The 26,007-nt window shown below is 34.8% G+C and overlaps 1 long non-coding RNA gene across 1 annotated transcript in view; it reads right to left on the bottom strand.

The window, feature by feature from the left end:
• Positions 1-303: 303 nt before the first annotated feature.
• The window catches only part of LOC147829936 (uncharacterized), a 118,401-nt gene continuing 92,697 nt past the window's right edge, over positions 304-26,007 (bottom strand). Inside the window, exon 4 of the long non-coding RNA XR_015446690.1 lies at positions 304-6,546. This is a non-coding gene — a long non-coding RNA (uncharacterized LOC147829936). The remainder of the gene's footprint in view (positions 6,547-26,007) is intronic.

Below are 26,007 nucleotides of genomic sequence, written 5' to 3'. Positions count from 1 at the left end.
TATGAAATATTCACAAAGCTGCTGTTCCGGGAAAGCAGAAGTAACATGCACATGCACAATAGATTGCAAATTGGCTAGTGTTTCTTTATGGTGGACAAAAGGTTGTGTAACTTTTTTTTTTTTCTTTGTAGCAGGGACCAAACTCGGGATCTTCTGCTTGCATGGCAGGTGCTGGAACCACTGAGCTAAATCCCTGGCCCTAAGGTTGTGTAACTTTAAAAGGAAGCCCAAAACCCAGAGCTGATGTTGAAAATTGAAAAAATTAAGATTAGAAACCATTTTCCTTTTATTTCTCTTGATAAAACCAAACTATACAATTTTTTAAAATTAATTTTATTGGTACATTTAAGGTATACAATGTGCTGACATTCATCATTGGAAATTTGCACCTTTACATAATCTCTCTTGGTTCTTATTTTTCCCCGCTCCCCTGCCCTCCCTTCACCCCCTCCATCCTTCCCTATTTACAAAGACTTTGTTTCCATTTTTTCTTTTTCTCATATTAATTCCATTCCCTTCTTTCCTTACCTCTACCCCATCCCTTTCACCTCCCGTTCCCCTTTGCCCCTTTTCTTCCTATTTCACATTATCTATTATACCGTTTAGTCTTTATTTATAGTTTCAGTTTCTCAAACTATAGAATTTTATCAAACAAACTCTAAACTTAATGAGAAGTAACTCCTAACCATTCTAACTTGTCATATAACATTCAAAAGTGATGCTACAAAAACCGAAACAAACAAACAAACAAAAAACCAATGCTGAAGCCACAAGCAGTGGGACACATTTGTAATCCCAGCTATTCAGGTATCCATGGCAGGAGAATCTTGACTTCAAGACCGGTCTGAGCAAGATACTGTCTCAAAATCAAAACAAGAGAAAACTTTGGAAAACAAAGATGCACTGTCTGTGTTCTTATGCTGCTCTCCAATTTGCCATCATTAATAGAGGTTGCAGGTTGAGTTTTTGAGGAGGGTAGTTGATACCCAAATTTCTTATTATTTTACAACAGTGTGTGTTAACAGTGATATTAATGTGGCAGGTATTTTAATTTAACAGTTAATCACAAATCAGAATTAGCTTATTAAATGACTAATATTTTAGTAAAATTAATATCCTGTAAAATTCTTAGACAACTTGTTATGCAAAATAAAATACATTAAATTTTTGTCTTGGTTCTTAACATGGTGAATATGATAGATTTACACTATTGATCTTCTAAATCTTGCCTAGTGTTTCCATAAAACACAGGTATTTATGCTAAAAACAATGGCGTTGCACACTCCCATCTGGGACTAGCTAGTGTTCATAAAAGCTTTCCAAGATATAGTTTCTAGAATTTTTATTTTTATCTCATTTACTTTCTAATGATTTGAATTCAAAGGAAAAAATGAGAAGCTAACCACCAACAGTGTCACAACTTACTTTTGGAAGATTAAACCATTATTTCACTTAATTTCAAAAAAATAAAGTTATGCATCACTTAAGACTTGATAAGTCTGAACACAGTAATGATCTATAGCTGCAGTCTTCACATGAACTATGTGAAGCAAAAGAGAAATAAGGACATTACACTGAATTGCAATTTTAAGTTTTATGCTTTCTATCAGAGAAGCTATGGCACCAAGAATTGCTATAATCATGAGTCTAGCAACTCTTTCAGATCCCCAGGGATGTCCTGAACTTTGATCACAATATATTAGACAAAAGTTTGGGAGATATCTAATTTGTGCCAGGCCATGGGTAGAAGCAACAAATCTGTAGACTCGATGACTATAAGAAATAAACATAAAGCAGGATGGAATTGCCTTAACTTTAGTAGGTACAACTTTGAGTATTCACATAGCACTCCCCTCAGCCTGAATTGCAGAAGCTAGGAAGCTATGAGCTCTAATCTACTTGCTTCTTCATTCTGTATAAGGTATGCTGACTATGAAACTGGGAGATGTCTTGTAAGGAACTAGGTAACTCCTCATTTTCATTGGTTAGAACATCTTCTCTGTCATTTGCATCTTTATCTCATATATCATAAGCATACTTTGTTTGCAGTCTGGCATGAAACCAAAGTGGAATTAATTTATGCCATGTACAATTTTTCATTTTAGCAGATATTCTGAATGAAATAGATCTTTGTAGTTTAATTTGGCTCACATTTTGTTAGGTGTACCTGCATATGCAAAGAATGTAGATTCTAAGTGTGAATAACTTAATATTTGATATTTGATGTGCATTTTAAATTCAAAGATTTTCTTTTGCTGTATAACTGGAAAAATCTGTCAAAGATTTTTTGACTGAATTAACTGGCTTCAATTGACCATGAAATTAATTATACAGCATGTGAATGTTAAGATATGAGTCCTATATGTACTTAAGGCTACTCTACTTTCCTTTTTAATTCTATAGTTCTTCCAAAAGGACACAAATAATCAAGATACCATAGAAAATCAAGCTCTCCTGGTTCACATTTTTAATATTTTAGATGGTATGTTGTTTAAGAAATATAAACTTTATATCTGGGTGCTAATTACTGAAATATCTATCCATTGGATACTTGATCTTAATATGAAAGTATTTAAAAGTAAAAAGAAAGAGAATATACTACATGAGAATAACATGGTAAGGGAGAAAACATCCCAGTGCTTCATATATTACATCTCATCTAGAAGAGTTATATCATTTGGTTAAGGCAAAAAAGGGGGGCCATTAATCAATTCTAGACTATAAATAAAAATTCTTAAAAGTAGTCTACTCAATACATCTATTTGTTTAGTAAGAATACATTTACCAGTGATATGTGAAGTTTTTTGTTTATCCAGAATGGCAAGGCAACGTTTGGGCATTTAGCTCAGTGATCCAGCACCTGCCTCACAACCCCAAGGTCCTTAGTTTGATCCCTGGTACCCAAAAAACCCCCCACAGAATGGCAAGGCAAATTTGACAAAGACAGGGAACGCCACATCTAAAATGTAATCATGACCAAGGCTAGTCACATTCCTTTTTATCAAGATTAAATTATAATTTACATAGATTTATTAATTAAAAGAATCATTTGTAGTGGCTTAGGTAGGTTATTTCCAAAGCATTCAAAGTAGAGGGATACATGAATGTTCAACCTTAATCTTAGCACCTATACAGATATCTCAAGAACATAAAACTTAAAAACTAAATTTAGATTTTTAGGAAGTTTAATTATACATTTAAAGGACTGATAAAACATATGCAGTTGACTTTATGTCAAAATTGGAAAACCACTTTTTCTAAAATCCTAGAGACAATTTTGGGATAATTGTTTTATGTAAACAGATTTTTTTTTTTTTTTTGCATAATGAGAATTGAACCCAGGGCCTCCATAGTAATCTACATTCCCAGACCTGTTTTTATTTTGAGACAGTCCTTCTAAATCACTAAATTTCCCCAACTGAGCTCAAACTGGCAATCTTTCTGTCTCCACTTGGCAGAGTGCTGGGACTTCTGACAGGAGCCACCAGGATTGGCTGTATGCAGATATTTTGTTTGTTAAATGTCTAACTTCAACGAACTTAAGAACACTACTAGCCTATCTGGTGTCTTGATGCTGAGATGGAAAGGACCAGCTCTGGGCATGTAACTAGACAGACCCACTCTCCTGAGCATACTGGTCAGTGAGTTGAGTGCTGGGTAGAGTTGAGCCACACTCAGAAGCCCAGCTGGCACCTGTGTGCAGTGTCCAACTGTATGATGGACTCCCTCTGAGTACACCCTCCTCTCTGTGATGGTTTGCAGTGTTCTTACTTTTTAAAAAGAATTATCTTTCAGTTTAGTAATTAGAACTTCCTTTTTTTTCCCCATTAAGTTTATTGGTACATTTTAGGTATAAAATACAGTTACATTCATCATTGGGATCTTGTACCTTTACATGAGTATCTTGGTTCTTTTATTCTTCCCCTTCCCTTGCCCTCCCTTCACCCCCTCCATTCTTCCCTATTTGTAAAGACTTTGTTTCCATTTTTTTCCTTTTCTCATATTTTTTCTTTTCCCTTTTTTTCTTTCCCCTACCTCTCCCACTTCCCCTGCTCCTTTAGACTTTTCTTCCTGTTACACAATATCAATTATGCATTTTTAAATTACAACATCAAGATCTAGGAGAAATTACCACAGATTTGACAGAATTTAAAAAGATATAGAAAGCATATTACAAAAATCTTTTTTGAAATAAATTTGACAACTTCTAAGAAGTACCTTGGAAGACAAATTAATGAAACTGACTCTGGGGGAAATATAAAATTTGAATAGCACCTATTAAAGAAAGTATACTCCTAGCTTGAAAACATACCTATATGACAACAGCAGGCTCATAAACATTTTAACTGATAAATTATATCAAACAATTAAAGCAGAAAAAAGAAGGAACACTTCTCCCCTCATTTTAGGAACTCAACATTGTGCTAATCCTAAAACTAGATAAAGATAATAGAAGAAAAAAGTATGAACATAGATGAAAATTTGTTTAACAAAACAAACTATTAGAAGTCAGATCTGGGAATCAGCCGCTGCAGATAGGCAGGTCTGTGCACTCCATACCGAGGTCCTGAGTCACGCAGAAGACGCTGAATCAGCCCACTGCCAATAGGCAGGTCTGTGCATGCCCTACAGAGGTCCCAAGTCATGCAGAAGGCTCCGAATCGCCCCGCTGCAGACAGGCAGCCACCTGGTTCCACACTACAAAGATGCAGAGGACACCAGACCACCAGACCAAGGTACTGAGTCCCGCTGCTCCCGGCAAAGAGGTAGGGGCTTCTGAGCCGCCATCCCACTGCTCCTGGTCCAGAGGAAGGGGCTTCCTGGCCACCATCCCTCCCACTGCTCCCAGCCTACAGGAAAGGGCTTTTGGGTTACCATCCCTACCGCTGCTCCGGGCCCCTGTCCCACCTCTCCCAGCTCAGAGGAGGTAATCTGTGCAGGCGGTAACAGGCCCCCGCCCCAGTCGAAATGAGAAAACACGTAAATAAGTCTCAAAACCAGACTTCCAGATCACCTACAGCAACCCCATAGGGAAATGAGATGGAACACTCTGATACTCAACCACTTGGACCCACTGAACTAGCAACAAAAGGGGATCTGGAAAAAATGAAATCAGAAATAATTTCTCAGATAACAGGAGGAATTGTGTCCCTAATGCAAGACATGATTAATAAATCTAGAGAGGAGCTGAGGAACATGATGGAATCCCAACATAAAAAACAAATGGAATCCATAAAACAGATGCAAATAGATTTCCAGGAGATCAAAAACTCCATTGAAAGTCTACACAGCAGAATGAGCCAATGTGAGGACAGAATTTCAGATATAGAAGATTTATTGCAATTAGTGACCAGGAAAAGAAAAATTGCTTCAAAATTATGAGGGAACATGAGAAATTAATCCAGCAGCTGCTTCTGGTGCCTGTGCAGCTCACCTTCTCTGCCCTAGGAGCTTGGGATGGCAGCGGGGGAGCTCAGTAATTTGAACTTTTATAGGAGACACTTGTTGGCTAAAGGATTCCTTCACCTTTAGATTTCAAAACTTTGCTGCTAATATTCTAACTTCTTTCAACATCCTGATATTTATCAGGAAAACAACAGCAGAGAAAAAATAAAATTGAACCCTATACAAGATGACTTTGCAAAATGTAGATTAAAGCAAAGCAAAATAAAGAAATCATTAGTGAGACTATCAAACAACTGAGACTTTTAAGTGTTTTAGTTTAAATTCAATCTCATGAGGGCACCTATAAAATATTTATATTTTAATGTCCCCAAAGTAGTTTAATCTGATCTGCCAAGTCACAGCTACAGCAGAATACTTTGTCTGAGGATCAGGCAATGTGCTGAACTCAGCAGGTTGGGCTGGATTTCCACAGCCAATATATGTCCCACAGACTGTGATGGAAAAGTTGTAACATAAATAAATCCATCTACTCTCAACCACAGAACTCCCCGAGAAACACTGACTATCTCTACATATTTTCTTTCTTAGTTGATATAGAAATTAAAAGAGCCAATTTGCCACACACACATAAAGCCAATGAATCAATCACTTGTCCACAATCTTGAAGGAATATTTGTAATTAAAACTATAAAGTTGTTACAAGAAATTATGTATTATGACTATCTAGTGATGAGAAGAGGTTGTGAAGATGGAAGGATGGTGGAGTTAATCAATCTTAATTGACTTATCTGTTACTCAGAATAACATCATGATAAATAATTATCACCTAACGCAACTATTTGTACCATTTCCTTTCAGGTGATATTTGTAACATATTATCAGCATACACAGTTTAAAAGCTTACATACATTTTCTCCCCATCCATGTAATCTAATCAAAGGTGACAACCCTGGAACTGTGCCAACACAAAGCTTCCTTGATACTTGGCTGCAGCCTGCATAGTCCATCTGGATTGTTGGTCTGCTTGATGTCACAAGACAGATCCCACTGCCCTGGAAGATGAAAGGATGTTCAGGCCACGTGTCTGGGATGACAGTTTTCTTTGTAATGAACCAGAGTCACAGCTTGTTAAATAAGCCTCTGACAATGACAAAAGACAAAGCCATCAGTCTGGAGCAGAATATGGCCTATCTGCCCAGGACAAACCATGCTATCTTTTCCTACACACAGTGACATCTCATAAAGCATTCCCACAAGTGGTAGCCAGAAATAGTCTCTGAAAACAGTCCTGCAAGAGAGTAATAGCTTGCTGCTTATCTTTGAACAAATGAGTGGAAAAAAACCTGGAGTGTGCAATGTAGTTCTCTTAGCCCAAGAGATAAAAGTGACTTTTTACCTAGAGCATTTTGTATGATGGGACTATTTCACAGAACATTAAAATCCTGAGCAGTGACATACAAATAACTGTGAGGTTCCTGTTTGCAAAGCATGCCAATTTTAAATTCTCTTCCTATTTATTTTAAGTTGTAGGTCTACTTTACAAGGTTGCTTCTCTTTATTATGGTTACCCCTGAGTCAATGGTTACAACATGCTTGGCTGAGTGATAATCACACATATATATATATGTGTAAAATATGTATATATTATATGTATTATATATATGATATCTCAGTTAATCTTTCTAACATACATTATCTAAATGTAATTGAATATATGATTTACCATCAGCAGTGTTTTTATTAAACTCATTTTAAAGATGAGAAAACTGCGAGTCAGAGAAATAATTTACAATAATTTGCCCAGGTCAATGAATGGATGAATTGGAGGTTAGAATATGAATGTTCTCATTTATCATTTCTATTCTATTAGAAGAGTAACAAATACAGTGAAAAATAGGATAAAAATTGATTGTTTTAATCCATGAGTTCTATGATCTTACACTTAAAGTAGGTCATACCTACTTTATAAGTGATTTAAACCAGAGCTGAAATTGAAATTGTTAGGTCCACTTATTTCAGTATGTCAGCTTAGAACATTTTTCCAGACATCTTGTCACTGTGTGATTATTCATAAAATGGAAACAGTTTTTTAATAACACTCAACCACCACTTTCTCTTTGCTTCTTCTTTTTTTCCTCCCAGTCTTCTAGGTTCTCTCTAACTATCCTACTTTCCAAGACTGTATTTCTTTTAACCTAACTTACAACTTTGTTCTAGGTTCTTTGGAAAGCGGGTCTCTTTCCTTCCTGATGCATTGTTTTATACACACAAGCCCACACATTCTGTCATTAGGTTCCATTTAATTTTAGGACTTTTTCCACAGAGTTACATAATAGTTTTGTGAATTTAAATGTTGGATCTTCATTTTTCTTAACAAATTTCTTAAGAATGTAAATGGGTCAAACACTTATATAAGACGTTGTAAGGTACTGGACAGCTAGGATTGCTTATCCAATTGAAGCACTTCTCTCAGCTAAATGTTTCAAAGACCAAAAGGGAGACTAAGCCCCTAATGTTAAGGAATAATAATACCTGCCAAATCCAAATTCTGAATGAGCTTCTCAGTAGCAAAAAATGCTTACTTTGAAAAAAAAGTGACTTTTTCCTAGTCTAATAAATTTATTAAAAAATTCACTTGATCCAGTATTTTTTAATATTTTCAGGGCAGTGGCTAGAATACACTGCTATTTTAGCAGTGTTTTGATAGTTACCTTAATTTTAAGTGCTAATAACAGGATTTTAATAGAATTTATAGACAAATTAAAGTACAAAGATTCACAGTGACAGATATAATTCTATTTTCTTTTATTTATTTACTTTGTTAAATTATTTTATTGGTACATTTTAGATATACAATACAATTACATTTCTCATTGGGAATTGTACCTTTACATAATGCATCTTGGTTCTTATTTTTTCCCCATTCCTAACCCACCCTTCACCCCCTCCACCCTTCCCTATTTACAAAGACTTTATTTCCATTTTTTCCATTTCTCATCATTTTTCCTTTCCCCTGCCCTTCCTACTACCCCTACCCCTGTGGACCTTTTCTTCCTATTTTACATTATTGATTATTCATTCTAATCATTGGTACATTTTAGATATACAGTATAATGACATTCATCATTGGAAATTTGCACCTTTACATAGTCTCTCTTGGTTCTTATTTTTCACCCTTGCCCAGCTGTCTCTTCAACCCCTCCATTCCTCCCTATTTACAAAGATTTTGTTCCTATTTTTCCATTTTTCATATTAATCCCATTCCCTTCTATCCTTTCCCCTAGCCCTCCCACTTCCTTCCCCTTTGCCCCTTTTCTTCGTATTTCACATTACCTATTATACCTTTTAGTCCTTATTTAAACTTTCAGTTTCTCACACCAGAAAAACTATTTGGTATTTATATATGTGTATCCTATTTATTTCACTTAAGAGTATCGCCTCAATGTGCATCCACTTAGCTATAAATACCTCTAATTTCTCATTTTTTATGGCTGAGTAGTACTCCATTTTATAAAAAAACCACACATTTTCTTTATCCAGTCTCCAGTTGATGGGCATTAGGGCTGTTTCCAAGTTTTAGCTATCACAAACTGTGCTGCTATGAACATGGGGGCACATATATCACTGTGGTATGATTCTTTTAATTCTTTGGGGAAGATCCCCAGCAGTGGAATAGCAGGGTCAAATGGGACTTCCAGTCCCAGTTCTTTGAGGTATCTCCATACTGATTTCCACAGTGCTTGCACCAGTCTACACTCCCACCAGCAGTGGAGCAGGGTTCCTCTTTCCCCACAGTCCCGCCAGCATTTGTTATTGATTGGTTTCATGAAAACAGCCATTCTTTCTGGAGTGAGGTGGAATCTCAGTGTTGTTTTCATTTGCATCTCTCGAATGACCAGTGATGTTGAACATTTTTTCATGTATTTATTTGCTATTTTTACTTCTTTGAGAAATATCTGTTCATTTCAGATGCCCATTTTCAGATTGGGTCTGTAAATTTGGGAGGTCTGATCTTTTTAAATTCTTTATAGATTCAAGACAGTAGACCTTTGTCTGAGGAAGAGCAGGTGAAGATTTTTTCCCACATTGTGGGTTGTCTCTTCACACTGCTGGTGGTTTCTCTTGCTGTACAAAAGCCTTTTAATAAGAAGAGATTCCACTTGTTGATTGTTTGTGCTAGTTCACGGGCAACTGAGGTTTTGTTCATAAAATTTTTTACTACACACATGTCTTCAACAGTTCTACCTAACCTCTGTTCCAACTAGTTCAGAGTTTCTATTTTAATATTTAGATCTTTAATCCATTTTGAATACTCCCAAATTCATTCCTGGAAGCAAGCATCACCTTGATCCCCAAAGCAGAGAAAGACCCAACCGAAAAGGAGAAGTATAGGCCAATCTCACTAATGAACATAGATGCAAAAATTCTTAATAAGATAATGGCAAACAGAATGCAGAAGATCATCAAGAAGATCATACACCCTAATCAAGTGAGATTCATCCCAGGGATGCAGGGATGGTTCAATATATGCAAATCAATCAGTGTAATACACTATATCAATAGAGCCAAGGACAAAAATCATATGATTATCTCCATAGATGCAGAAAAAGCATTTGACAAAATCCAACATGCATTTATGATAAAAACCCTACAAAAAATTGGAATAGATGGTCTCTACCTCAAACTGATAGAAGCCATCTATGAAAAACCAATAGCCAATATCATACTAAATGGTCAAAAACTGAAATCCTTCACACTCAAATCAGGAACAAAACAAGGATGTCCACTATCACCACTCTTGTTCAGTATAGTTCTGGAAACATTAGCTACAGCAATTAGACAAGAGAAAGAAATAAAAGGAATAAAGATAGGAAATGAAGAATTCAAATTGTCATTATTTGCAGATGATATGATACTCTATATAGAAGACCCCAAGAACTCCACCAAAAGTCTTCTAGACTTAATAACCAAATTCAGTCAAGTAGCTGGTTACAAGGTCAACACACAAAAATCAATAGCTTTCCTCTACACCAATGACAGACTCACTAAAAGAGAAATAGGGCAAATAATTCCTTTCACAATAGCATGCAAAAAACTGAAATACCTAGGAATCAACCTAACAAAAGAAATCAAAGACCTCTTCTCTGAAAACTATAGCACTCTGAAAAGAGAGATTGAAAATGATATCAGAAAATGGACAGACATCCCCTGCTCCTGGGTAGGAAGGATTAATATAGTGAAAATGGCCATACTTCCAAAACTGCTATATAGATTTAATGCAATTCCAATTGAGATCTCAGCAGCATACTTCATGGACCTTGAGAAAACAATCCAAAAATTCATTTGGAACAAGAAGAGACCCAGAATAGCAAAAGCAATTCTAGGTAACAGAGACATGGCAGTGGGTATCACAATCCCCAACCTGCAACTCTACTACAAAGCTACTGTGATAAAAACAGCATGGTACTGGCAAAGAAACAGACCTGAGGACCAGTGGAACAGATTAGAAGATGCAGAAACAATGCCAGACACACTCAGCCATCTCATCTTCAATAAAGGAGCCAAACACCCTCCCTGGAGGAAAGAAGGCCTCTTTAATAAATGGTGCTGGAAAAATTGGGCTTCAACTTGCCAAAGATTAAAACTAGACCTATATCTTTCACCATGCACTAGACAGATATAATTTTAAACTAAAATCAGAATATTTCAAACTGGCATTGAATTTAAATATCACTAATCAACTGATTCTCAACTCCAGCTTTACATTTGAATCCATTGAGATAAGTGTACATAGATAAGCATGTGAACATACACACTCATGGTTATATACCATTTCCACACGTTATTAAGGTGAAACTTACAGTGTTAAAACATTTCACCAAACATTCTCAGGTAATTCAAGTGTGTATTTAGGATAAGACAATCCATTGATCTAATTTAAGCCCTGATTTGTTCTAGAATATCCTACTAGAATCAAGCTATTTTAAAAATAACTTCAATGATAGAGCAGATGAACACTGTATGACTTTCATGAACTGAAAGACTTGAAGTCATTTGCAAATCCCATTGTTTGCAGTCAACAAAAGGCAACTGACTTCTGATTATAGTGCACAAAATTTATAGATTTCAAAATTAATGTACTCTAATTCAAAACTAAAAAATACATATCATACAATATGACTTTTAAAGTAATGCATTTTTCACTAAAGCTTCATGTTCTTGGTGAGAAAAGTGGGGGAGAAAATGGCTCAGGAGAAATAGGGGAAAGATTCTCAAGGATAAAGTAATAGAAAAAAAAAAGCAAGAGATTAAACTAAAAGATAATGATCTAATACACGGCTTGGGATGTTTGGCCATAACCTTTCCTTAATTTTGGGCTTCCGGCTTCACTTCACAGAAGAATAATGATAGGGATCAAATTGTATGTGTATGTACAAGTGTGTTGTTTATCATTTCAGGAGACTCCCAGGCTTGATAGGAAGCATCAAAACTCTATCTGATGAAACCAATGAATATTTATGGAACATCTATTAAATGAAACACATCAGTGAAAAAGGGTTGGAATAAAATAGCAGCACTAGCCAATGTATAGAGGACACAAAAAATTAGGTATACTTGTTTGAAGTGGACCAGTCAGTTTAAAAAGAGACAAGAAATAACTGGTAGATCAATATAGAGGTAGAAAATCTATCAGTGCCTGAGGGGAATGGTGAGAACTATGAGTAATTATTCCTAATATGTGTGACATGAGCTTGGCTTTCTGCAACAGAAGAGCACAATTTAGCACAATTAGGGAGGTAACCTTCTAAATGACTTGATAATATTGAATTAATGCCCTGAGTCTCTATTTTCTCAACTAAGAACCATATTAAAGTTGCAGCTTAAAGAAAGAGTGGAAAGGTGATATTTCATATGAATTTAGCTAGTAGTTATTTGAAGTTTATAGAGATGTGGAGGCAAGAGCATTGTAGACACTGCATTAGATCTAACCAAAGATATTAAGGCATTCTCTTCCCTCCAAAAGACAAAATCACAAGGCTAGGACAAGAAATAAGAAAATAAACTCCAAGTACAATACAAGAAGAGATGTCACAATATTGTAGATAGGTAGGTTAATTAGATATCTTGTGGGGAGTTAGACAGGGCCTGCCCTTGAAAGACAATCTATACACATTCACTTGTTAGCATTATAAAAGGAGAAAAAATGCTGCACCCACTTACTTCCCCTGGGGATAAATAGCAGTGATTGATATTCTAAATAGGCATTAATCTCTCTAGCCCATTTCATTTCTGGAAATTTCTTGTACAGGACTTGTTTTCCCATTTGATCCCCACTTAATCAATAGTACCTGGGTGACTGTACTTGTAATCTTATTGGTTCATCATGGTTTTGTCTCACCTCATGCCCACCTTGTAATTTTCCATTGGGTCTTATAGTTTTGTCTCACTTTGTACCTGCCTCACTTCATGGCTGTGCCCTATAAAACACCTTGGAAAAGTGGGGTGGACAGGCAACCCACTTTCTGGTCCTCCTTCTGTTTCTCTTAGACAGAAGCTACCTTTCTCTCAATAAATTTTTTTACTCTTAACCTCCATTGTTCCTAGGATTCATTCTTTGATTTTAGAGCACATGAACTCACACTCGGCAATCTAGCAGGTTGACAGTGATAATATTGCCCTTGTTTGGACTATTTTTGTTTATTTGGATTACCTGGTGCCCTATATCAATAAGATTACAGATTAATTGCTCAGCGAGTAGTAGTTTAGATACTAATAGCTTTAAAATTCCAATGAAATACAAACTGTCTAGATTTGAAGGGGAACATGGTGAATGGGTATAAAGAGAAGGTAACCTTTCAAGGGTGGATACTATAACTTAATACTCAAACCAGGACCTTAACACTATTTGAAGAATAATTTATTCAATAGTAGGGTTTATTATTTTTGGGTTTTTTTTTTTTTTACAATAGTAGACAGAGTTAGGTACTTAAATATATGCTAAATAGTTGGCACTTTATTTTAAATAATAATGACTCATTGAAGGTTTTCAGAGAAACTAGTTATTTGTGATCAAAATAGTATTTGTGAAAGATTGACTTATGTTCCACACAGGTAAGATTGGAAAGGAGAGAAACGGTGAAATGGGCAGTTTCTGTTTAACTGATAAAACGCCTTACCGCTAGTCCGAGAGCATGGAAAGCGCACCAGGAACCTCGGAGACAAAGTGAAAGTAAAGCTTTATTTAAGCTGGCAGGTCAGCCTACGTTCCCACGGGAGACTGGCCCCATCCAACATTTGAGCAAAGAAGTTATACATTCTGGGAGGGGGCGTTACAAGTGAGGCACTCTCAGTATACATTCATTGGTTACAGAATTTGAATATGCATTAACAGGCAGGATCAAGCATGACATTGGCTCACACATAATAGGGGCAACAAGCCCATTGGGTAATTCAAAATATGGGGCTAACATCTTATTTGCATCTAGGAGGAAAGACAAAACTACTTTAAAGACAAAGATATTCCTGAGATTGGAAAGTTGGCTCCGACATGTCTAGGTATTTGAGGTGGGACAGGCCCGGACATTTTGAACAAAGAAAATTTCAAGTAAGGGATTTCCAGTAGCAAGTCCAGCTTGAACCATGGAGGCAAAATTCCTCTTTTAACTGGAAGCCTAGAGACTTGCAATGAAACCATATTGACAGAGTATACATAAGCCAGTAAGAGCCTGAATGTGGATCACAACAGTGGGTACAGGTGGAAGGTTCTGATGCAGGAGTATTGCTAAAGAAACAATAGAGAAGATGTAGCAACTGCCTCCCATTTACTTTAGGATTTCTGTCATTCAGCTCTGATCAAAAGTCTCACAAATGTGTCCACTTGGTAAAACATTAGCTCAGTTGGAATGTGTGACAATTTACTACTTACAAGGTCTCAGGAGTCAATCCTGAAAGCTTCTTATTTGGATAAAATTACTGAAACACCATTGGAAACAGCATTTCACTCATAGGCTGCCTACCAAAATTTACCCAGCCCCCTCAATTAGGCCTTTTCATCCATGGAATTTATCCAAGCCGACTATGTTCCTTGACCTCTGATGTCCTTTCCAAATCATAGCGGAAAAGGAAAGAACCCTCTGTCTGCACTGCAGACAGAAAGCAACATTAAACTCTACACCAATGCAGGTTCATTATCATTTAAAAGGATTTTGAAAACACGGAGGTTATGAATTTGACCATATAAAAGCTCCACTTAGCTCATTGGAACTTCAGATGATAGTGTACAAAGAGGTCACTTTTGAAGGTGGCAAAAATAATCACAATGAAAAACTTCAAAAGTTCTTAGGAATCTAAAGAAAACACTTATTTTACATCTGGAATTTTCATATGATAGAATACATTTTAAAAGTATATTCTAAGTATAGGTCATAGTTGAATAAACTAAACTTTGTGACTTAAAAATGCACGAAATTTGGAGGAAACTATGTCCTAAACATTTCCTGAGGATCTATTATCACATGATGTAGGTAGAGATTTCTTCTTATTTTTGTCCTTTTCATTCTACATTCTTTGAAAAGCTCCAAGTATACAAGATGATGCACATAACTCTTTTTTTTTTTTCAGTGACTTGCTCTGTAGTTTGTTCAATGTAGAACAGTTTAGGCTTATGCAGTCATGTACAGCACATCCTGGGATGATAATACTTAACAGAATCATGATATCTTAAATCTGGAAAAGACTTTGACAATTATATTGCCAACCTCCCACTCAGGATAGAAATACCTTTTCTGGCAAGTATCTCCCTGTAGAAAATTATCACCCAGACTTTCAATGCTTTTCAAGTATTCTATTCTATAACTTCTACTACAAAATATTTTCTTCTATATACTTACAGAAGACATTTTTTAGCAACTGTTGAATGAAACAAAGCCTAATGCTAACTTTGCAATATCTCAGACCTATAAGAAATATCACTACTTTTTGTTTTTCATATTTGAACTCATTTTGCCATAGCATCCACAATGATCTAAGAGAGTTTAAGACTTAAATTATTAGATACTTTTGAGGCAAAGCCATTTCCAAACAGAAAAATGTAGGCACTCCACTGAGGACATTCTCATGTATACAGGAGGAAATCCAATTAATTGGCAGCACAATGTGTTCTTTTTGGTTCTGTAATGCCTTCTAATCATTAACCACTTTATTTTCAAAGTGCTTAAAAATGCTCTTTTCAATAATTTATTCTGGCTGGAATTCTTTATTAAATTTTCTAGAATGTATATTATGATATAATTCATTGATTCATTTTATTTGACAAATATTCATTAAGTGTATTCTGTAAAACATATAGTCTTGTGTTTTATTTCTGGTATGGTATATTTGTTCTCTACTGTCTAAGAGATTATGGTCTAATAGAAAAAATTAAAAATGAAACAATTTAAATATACTATTTTAAATATCAGGGAAGGAAAAATAGGGATTTTTATTAACACATGGAAAGGGCATGTGGTAAGAGTAAGTTTTCCAAAAGATTTTTAGATCACTATTGAGATATGACCAGTAAGAAGAAGTCAAGTATAATTAAGGTGAAGGAATCAAGATGTTTGGAGGTCCCCAAAACAGGCTCTTAGCTTCGTGAATGAAGTAAATATGAAGAGAAGGTGGTATTTCACTAGATTGGGGAAAAAGTGGTAGGAAAGATGTAGCAAGAAATGAGACCTAAAGAGGAGGCTACTCAGAGGAGCTCCAACATCCAAAATATGAACCTCACATAAATAAAAATGTCTCTCTCTCTCTCTTCTCTCGTGTATTCTATTAAAATAGAAATAGCAACAGGAAAGGTAGAAAAAAACCCAGGAAAGTGTATTGACATGAATGGCAAAAAGAGATTATTTTCTAAGGGAAAAAAAAGGATTCCATTTTGTGGTAAGTGTTTTATGGAAACAAACATGACAATACAGGGAAGTGTTTATCATATATAGCAAAAATAGATTCTTAGCAAACTTGCTGTGAAAATCAATGGAGTTGGAAATGATAAATCCAAGTTTTTATAGGTTGAGGAGTGATTGTACATAAAGAAATAAAAGAGTAATTAAGACTACTTTCTGGATTACTTTACTGTGGATAGAGTGGATGAACATAATTCTGTAGATAGAAATAAATCTCAAAGAAAAACTTCTAAAGTGTGATTATAAGAGAAATTATAAAATATTTGAATCTAGACCAGGTACAGGAAAACAGAAAAATAATTTATAAATCTGAGGTATCTAGAAGAATATGAAGGGTCACAATCAAATGGAGAAATTCACCACACATAAGAAAAGTGATAACAACTTCTTGTTGAAAAGATACAGGGTAGACTATAAATTTGGTGATAGCTACAGGAAATCAAGGAAATGCTAATCTGATATCTTCTGATTTATCTGTAAATCAATACCAAAAATGGAAGCAGTTACTTAAACATTTAAGAGTGGCAGCCTTGCAATGAGGACTGGAAACTGGGATGGCTTGCTTTCTAATTGTTGGAAGTGTTGAGAAATATTAAATTTTCAAAGAATTCTAGTCACATTTAGGCTCTTTTGGAGATGACAATCATAATTACTGCAGTGTTGTGAAATTTATCTAGCAGCATTTATCAGATAGGTGATATAAAGGGAACAAAAGCAAATACTTGATGAAAGTGTCTCAGAAATGTTGGATAAAATTGAATGAATATGAGAAGTATTAGTGCTAATTAAAATATTAAGCTGTTGGGCCTTTGGATGATTTGTCTTTGTAAAGACAGAGTGATGGAGAAATTAGTTAAGGTGAAAAATACATCCAGACACTAAAATCTCCAGTAAACAAGGAATACATACAGAGTGAGACTTAGCAATGAGGGGGACTGGAGGCTGGAACAACTTAGTATTATTCATCTCAAAAAAGCAGTTGTTCCATGCAAATGGTGAAATAATATCTCTCAATCAGAACTGAGGATTCTAAGAGGTAAACCTTGAGACATATGGGATTTGCAAAAAACGGCTGCCTCCTTCAGAAGTCTCTGAAAAGCAGCAAGGTTCCTAAATTTGTTTTACTCTGTTCCAAAAACTAGAACAAATGCAAATCCACAAATACCTCTGTGACTGAACAAAGATGAATGATAAGTAATTTACATCATGGCCAGGACTGCCATAATTGCATTGTGTCCAAGATCCACATAATTGTGATTAATCAATGTAATGACTGTTTAACTGCCTCCAGCAGGTTTTGTGCCACCACAGATTAAAGAATATTTTGGTTTCCATAAAAGAAAAGTCAGACTATGAAAGCATAGCCCTTATTGTAAAATGGTTTTCATTTCATGACTGATACCAGTCTCTGCCATGGACACTTGAGCTCCCTGAAAACAATTATTGCTTTCTTTCATTGAATGTTTACTGTGTATATCCACTCGAAAAATTTTCACTACTCCATGAGGTAGAGCCTACTTTCATTAAAATGTTAATGTGACTGCAAACCTTAGGGAACATTGCCAAGTTGGGAAAGTTCACAGAATGATCTAGTTCCAAAGTTCACGTGAGCATGATCTCATTTCTGCATGTGGGAGGCTTTTCTGGTTTCCATGTATTACCTGTCCAGTAGCCCTGTTTTTTGCTGAAAACGTAAACTTCATATAATTTATTGCCAATCTATCCATACCTAGATAACCTCCTTTCAACATAAACTTAGACTTAATATATCCATTCTGGGGGCTTTTTCTATAGATTTGCCTTCATATTTATTTCCCAACTGGCTTTCAAATTTTTCTTTTTTGCCCTAGTTATAATATCTGTGAGGTTCCCCAAATCTTCCTTTCAGCTATTGTACTAACTACAGTAAAATGGAAGAGAAATATAAGGTAATTCTATTGCCCTCTACAGAAGTTAGAAACCTGGCAGAAGATCAAACAGGTCTTCTCAAAGATTCTCTGATCTGGAATATTGTATGACAATAACTGGAGTTTTACAAATTAGATATGATAAGAAAATGAACCAACTGCTATTTAAGTTTTAGATTCCATGATTCTGTGATCTAAATGAAGGAAAAACACAACCTTATTCTCTAATTTCAAACTATTTGTGAGTTTCTTGAACAGTAATCTATAGGATACACCTCAGGATTCAGCTTTTTCAGTTCACGGTCAGTTGAGACTAATTGTATTTTTCAGGCCTAAAGAGCTTCATAGGCAGGGGGCCAAGGATTTAGCTCAGTAGCACCATGCCTGCCTTGCAAGCACAAGGTCCTGAGTTCAGTCCGCAGTACCACACAAAAAAATTAGAATTCAGAAGTTCACAGGCAAATTACTATAGGTGGAAAATTTTTTAAAATTTCTTTGGACAAGAAGTAAAAATGTTTACATGCCAATAGGGTAGATTGTTTTTATGTAGCCCGCAGTGACAACTTAAATCTTTTACTTCTTTCTTTCATTCTTTTTATAAGTATTTTAAATTATCATCATGGTCAAAAGTTTGAGATGGTATAATAAAAAAATCACACAAGAATGCATAAGCTATAAAGAAGAGTTATTCCCTCATAAGAAAGAATAGGTGTGGAGATTAATAATTATGGTTTGTGAAAACTATAAAGGCTCAACAATTTCAGCATAAATTTAATGATAATATTTAATGATTACTGTAGGGGATATAATTGCTATTCTCAGTTTTATAAACCAACTGATAAAAGAAGTGGCAATAACTTACATGAGGGTATAGACTGTTGAAAAGGAAGGCAACTAGAAGAATGAGTATTAGAATCTTTGTCGATGCAAGATGTGTGCAATCATTTAAAGACCCCAAGAGATTAGGATGCATCACTCTCCACTCAAGCACAAATGCACATTTTTTGAGGATTTCTCTTATACAGAGATACTTCTTTGTTTATGATTTGAAGAGAGTAGTTGATAGTTGAGGGACCCTTGCTGGACTGCCTAAAGAGATGTAGGGTTTGCTGACTATTATTTTTTGAATAATTTTCCATATTAGAAAATATGTTTAATTTAGAGTAATGTAATGATTATTTTTGCAGCAAACAAATGATATTTTTATAAAATACAATTTTTATTATTGCAAATATTTCCAAATATAGGATAGATTTTGTGTGCAAAAGGACAAATTATTTGAATCTACATACATGTAAAATAAATGGCATGACAGAAATAAAATTGAGATGACAAATTCAGATGATAAATTATGAATCAGTAGAAAACATAATGAAATACATCTCATTTATAACACCAAAAAGCACACATATCAATACCATAGATTTAGAATAAGGTAAAAAAATAAGTAAAATAAAACAAATTTTACTGATATATGAAATGAATACATAGAAGGAATTAAATAAATTTTATTGATTTGAAATTTCATAATTGTAAAGATGTTATGGATGCATGAATATAAAGAAAAACATAATGAACAATGGGCATTTGTATAAAAAATATGTATCTTCTGTAGTATAAACTCCAAATAAAAATGATATTTCTTATCTGTTTTAGATTAGCATTTTAAAAAGTTATACCATTCTTACTGTAAGAGGAAATTATTAGTCTTCCATTCCACTAATACAAACATACAGTTACAAATCAGAAAATCCTTGGTTTTGTCATAGTGACTACTCATATTCCTCTTCATCCTGGCAATTATATTTTGAGGAATTTGTCTTAAAAGGAATAGTTAAATAAAAATAAAAAATATATTCATAAATATATTGTTGAAGTCTATCACTTCACAGAGAAGGCCATCAATAGACATTTAATGGTTTAACAAATGTTCATGAAAAACTCTAAATATGAGCAACTAATTATGATGTACTAGAATGGAATGTACTATAACTTCATTATTGAGATGGAGAGAGTTTCATAATATATTGACAAGTGAAATAAGATAGAGAAGAGGAAAGCAGACAGTCAGTATTTATTATTTATGACCACTATTGTAATAAATAGACAACAGTGAGGAAGAAATAAATTGTAGTGGAGTCAGATATATTTGAGTCCAGTCTCTGTTTTGGTATTGACAGACTTTGTGATCTAGGGTAAGTTATTTAACTCTCTATTTTCTCATTCTTGAAATGAGATTAAAATGCCTACTGCTCAAGATTATTGTAAAACTACTATGATCATGTATGTACAGAACAGAGCTTATTCTTGATATAAAAATTACTGGTTGAAAAGAGCAGTCATATGAAAAAGTAAATACGTATTTGTGCATATAGAAATAATAAATATTTCTGTATATATGTATCTGTGCACTGTTTGCACAGATTGTAGCTTTTCTGTTTAAATACATCTTTTAAAAATTGGTAATTATTTCTCTATATGGAAATAATTAGAAAAGTAGCTGTGCTCTGGGTGTTCCAGTACAGGTCTTTGCTGTGTAAGTGGGAACATTATAACAAATAATAGTCTGGAGAAAAATAAAATTCTTAAATATTTGATTTTCTCTGGAGCTTCCACAAAGACCCTGTTTCAACAAGCATGCACTTGTATACATGCACACACACACACACACACACACACACACAAACACACAATCATCATCTGTAGAGGCCCAATAATATTTGTCCTTATGCTCCACAATTAAATGTTTATAGTTTCAGATATAATTGTTCCAAATTGTCAGACATACCCTCAAACTTGCATTCATTTCTAACATGTCCAATTCATGAGCTGTTTTAGAGAAGAATATAAAATCTGACAAAAGACTGATTGCTTCAGGACAGCTGTGTTGTTGTTGTCTCTCTCTTCCAAGAGTTCCATTTCTTTGTGTTCTTGGTGGAGACATTCAATTAAAATAACAGTCTGGGACTGTTTGGTTGTTTAGACACAACTCTTAATTTAGTGCCTTAAAAACTACAATGATACTAAAGTTACACATAGCAGTGACACAAGTTAATTATACTGTACTCAAGAGTGTCAAACACAGGATAATGTGAGAGGAAGGCTACTAGAACGAGAACTTACTTAAACTCTAAAATTCAGCAAAAGTAGTTTAAATATTTTTGATATTACTACCAAAGAAGGTATCAATATCTCTACGAACTCCCCAATTTTGCTTTTTGCAAATTGGTGTATTTTAATCTAGAAATGATACACTTCATAGGTAAATACCATAGCTCTTTCATATTAGCTACAAATAAGGAATTAATGTACCACAATGACTTAAGACACAAGTAGAAAAAAGAGAAAGAGTGATTTTGAGATGACACAAAATGTTCTTAAATTTTTTTAGCCAACCTAGATTATTTCTTAGGAAATTTATTTAAAATGCCTAAAATTATACCTTCAAACTCTATTGTCTAGGGTTAATGTCTTTCTAAATTACTCACATCTTCTCCACACTTCTCCACTGGTTTATTTTCAGGGCACAGATGGAGTTTCTTTGGTTTTGGTTCTCTGAGTTAGAAACTAGCCTCATGCCCAAGAATTTTTGCCCTGGCTTTGATGTTGCCCTGTTTCATTGAAAACTCTCCTAGATCTTGGACATCTAGATTATAAATAAAGGATAAAATAAATAAAAGATAGATGATAGGAAATAGAGAGACAGGTAGTTCTTTCTCAAATAGGAATGGGATCAAGAGATGAGAGTGATGAAAAAAGGAATTAAGACATGTTAAGTACATGCACCAACTCCATACAAGCAGTATGCATGGCAAACATGTGCTAATAAAATAAAAACATTAATGATATGAGGAATAGAATAGGGTTATTGAGAAAAATCACAGCAGGACATACAAAAATGTATAGTACATTTTTATAACCCTTGAGTCATGTGAAATGGTGAGAAAAAGAAGTCATTTTGCATTTTAATGGAATTTTTCTTGAAGAGAGAGCATGCTGTCCCAGCTTTAAAAGCTCCAGAGTTAGAAATCTCAAATGATCTCTAGGAGCTCAAATTTCTCACTTAGATAAAATAAAACCTTAGGATTGTATTATTTTGCCATTTCAGGTTTGGGAAAGAACCTGCCATGTTTATATATGACTTTTCTCTGTAATTTTGGAGTCTACTCGGTATAGGTTGGTTAGTGATAGACAAAAAGCCACTGTGAAAGAGATCATAATAAAGCTAGAATCCCCTGGCCTCCAACAAGAGGTTGTATATTACCCAAAACATAATGACAAGAAGTAACTTGTGTACAGCACAAACATTTACATTTTGAAATGGAAATCACCTGCTCCTTGAATTGCAATAGACAGGAGATGATCTTGAAGATATTGATGATCTAGAATTAATCCTCCGACTCTGATATCATTCATATTGAAAATAGAAGTGTTGGCCATCCCATGCTGCTAGGACAGAGAAGCTGAGCCAGTCCTAGCCACCCAGAAGGGAGCTCCCCCATGGCCATCCCAAGCTCCTAGGGCAGAGAAGGTGAGCTGCGTGGGCGCCAGAAGCACACACCCCCACACCGTGGAAATGAGAAGACATGTAAACAAGCCTCAAAAACAGACTTCCGGATCACCTACAGCAACCCCAAAGGGAAACAAGATGGAACATGCTGATACTCAACCTCCTGGACTCTGAACTGACAACAAAAGAGGATCTGGGAAAAATGAAATCAGAAATAATTACTCAGATAACAGCAAAGACTGTGCTCATAGTGCAAGACATGATTAGTAAATCTAGAGAGGACACAGATAAAAAATTAGAGGATCTGAGGAACATGATGGAATCCCAAAGTAGAAAACAAATGGAATCCATAAAACAGATGCAAACAGATTTCCAGGAGATTAGAAACCCCACTGAAAGTCTGTGCAGCAGAATGAACCAATGTGAGGATAGAATTACAGATGTAGAAGATAAGATTGCAATTAGTGACCAGAAAAAGAAAAGTTGCTTTAAAATTGTAAGGGAATATGAGAAATCAATCCAGCAGCTGCTAGGCAATGCAAAGAAGAATAACATAAGACTGATTGGAGTCAATGAAGAAAGAGGAAAGAGTGCAGATAACATAAAAAACTGTTCACAGAAGTGATGGCAGAAAACTTCCCAAGGAGGGGAAAAGAACTTGACAGACAGATAAGTGAGGCATATAGGACTCCAGCTAGCCTTAATCAAAAAAAATCTACACAGGCATATAATAGTTAGGATTCCAGAAATCCAACAGAAGAATAAAATTCTACAAGCAGTGAGAGAAAAGAAACAAATCACGTACAAAGGAAAGCCCATCAGAATCACAGCAGACTTCTCAATGCAAACCCTCAAGGCAAGAAGAGCTTGGAGTGATGTATTTGAGGCCCTAAAGGAAAACAGCCTCCAACCCAGATTGATGTACCTGCAAAACTATCTTTCAAAATTGATGGAGAAATAAGATACTTTCATGATAAAGAGCACCTCAGGAACTTCATGAATACCAAACCGGCACTCCAAAAATTTTAGCCAATACCCTAGGAAAAGACCATGAGGATCACAACATCAGGGAACCCAGGAGAATGAATCAATTGGGCATGACAAATAAAACGCAAAGCGGGAGAGTCCAAAAAAAGAAAAAGTCATGACAAGGCTTTTAAAACTTTTAACTTCATCTCCCTAATGAGTGTATAATTCAATCTTATTATTGTACTGATTAGTATTTTTCTGATTCTAGAATTGCACACCTTTCCTTGTGCTATACTCGGCATTTATCATCTTCTTCTGTCTACTTTTTAATTGGGTTGTCTATTAATGAGCTCTAAAAATTCTTTATATATTTTGGTCATAGGTTATTTGCATTGTAAATATGGTCTGTTTAAGGTCTACTTTTCACTTTAATATCATTTAAAGTTCTAAATTTTGATGGAATCTCATTTATCAATTTTTTTTCTTTTATACATCATGTTTTTTGTATCCTAGGTAGTTCTTGCCTACCCTGAATTCATAAACATTTTCCCTTATAATTTCTTCTTAAAGTTTTACACTTTTAGGCTTTCATATTTAGGTTCATAGATTCCTTCAAATTATTTTCATGTATGGATATAAAGGGTTGAGGTTAATTTTTTATATATGGTTACCAGGTATTCTAGTGCCATTTGCTGAAAACACTATCTCTTCCTCGGCTCTTGAATTAAGTTTATATTTTATAAAACGCTAATGTTAAATAATCTTTTGAAACTCAGTGGACCATGTATGAGTGGTTCTATTTCTAGATTCTCTGTTTTATTGCAATGATCTATATGTCTTTCCTTACACCAACACTGCCTTGATTACTATAGCTTTGGAAGAAGTCTTAAAATTAGGTACTAAACATCTTCCAACACTTTTTTTTAACTTTTCTAGGTTCTTTGTACTCCTACATAACTTTTAAATTTCAATGTCCAATTCTTCATTTATAGCAAGAATACACAGACCTGAATTTTTATATATACCTTGTGTTTTCTAATCCTGCTAAATTCAAATACAAGTTCTAGGGGCTCCTAGAGATTTCTTAGTATTTTCTCTGTAGATGATCATTTCATCTATATATAAAGATTTTGCTTCTGCCGTGCCAATCCTATCCTAGTTGTGTCATTTTATTGCTAGACTATTGTGGTGGGGACTAGCTTTCAAAGTTTAATGGACAGATAAAGAGTAAGCATATCTGCCCTTGTTCCCCACCTTAAGGAGAAAGCATTGTATCTTCTCCATTCACATAAGGCATTTTTACTGGAAGTGTGGAGTACATGTCTTTAATCTGTTGAGAAGTTTCTGCTCTACTTCTAGTCTCTTGATAGCTTTTACCATGAACAGCTGTGGAATTTAGTCCAATACTTTTTCTCCAACTAGTGACAGGATCATATGGCTTTTTTCTTTTCCTCTGTTTAAATGATGATTTTTGGGGTTGGATCTTCCAATGTTGAACCAACACTACCATCCCTATAACAAAACCACTTTCTATATACTGCCAGATCTGACTTCTCATAGTTTGTTTTGTTAAACAAATTTCTATCTATGTTCATACTTTTTCTTCTATTATCTTTATCCAGTTTTAAGATTAGCACAATGTTGAGTTCCTAAAATGAGGGGAGAAGTGTTCCTTCTTTTTTTCTGCTTTAAATGTTTGATATAATTTATCAGTTAAAATGTTAATGAGCCTGCTGTTGTCATATAGGTAGGTTTTCAAGCTAGGAATATACTTTTTTTAATAGGCCCTATTCAAATTTTATATTTCCTCCAGAGTTAGTTTCATTAATTTGTCTTCCAAGGTACTTCTTAGAATTTGTCAAATTTATTTCAAAAAAGATTTTTGTAATATACCTTCTATGTCCTTTTAAATTCTGTGAAATCTGTGGTAATGTTTCCTAGATCTTGATATTGTAATTTTAAAAATGTATAATTGATATTGTGTAACAGGAAGAAAAGGTCTAAACGACCAGGGGAAATGGGAGGGGTAGCAGAAAGGAAAAAAGGGAAAAGAAAAAATATGAGAAAAGGAAAAAAATGGAAACAAAGTCTTTGCAAATAAGGAAGGGTGGAGGTGGTGAAGGGAGGGCAAGGGAAGGGGAAAAAAATATGAACCAAGATACTCATGCAATGGTTAAAAGATCTCAATGATGAATGTAACTGTATTTTAAACCTAAAATGTACCAATAAACTTAATGGGAAAAAAAAAGAAAAGAAAAGAAAATAGAAG

Source organism: Heterocephalus glaber, unplaced genomic scaffold (genome assembly GCF_053883595.1).
Source record: "Heterocephalus glaber isolate CG9 unplaced genomic scaffold, H.glaber_assembly_v1.0 deba00000347, whole genome shotgun sequence".
Classification (NCBI taxonomy): Eukaryota; Metazoa; Chordata; class Mammalia; order Rodentia; family Bathyergidae; genus Heterocephalus; species Heterocephalus glaber.
This window is presented reverse-complemented; position numbering and strand designations above follow the sequence as displayed.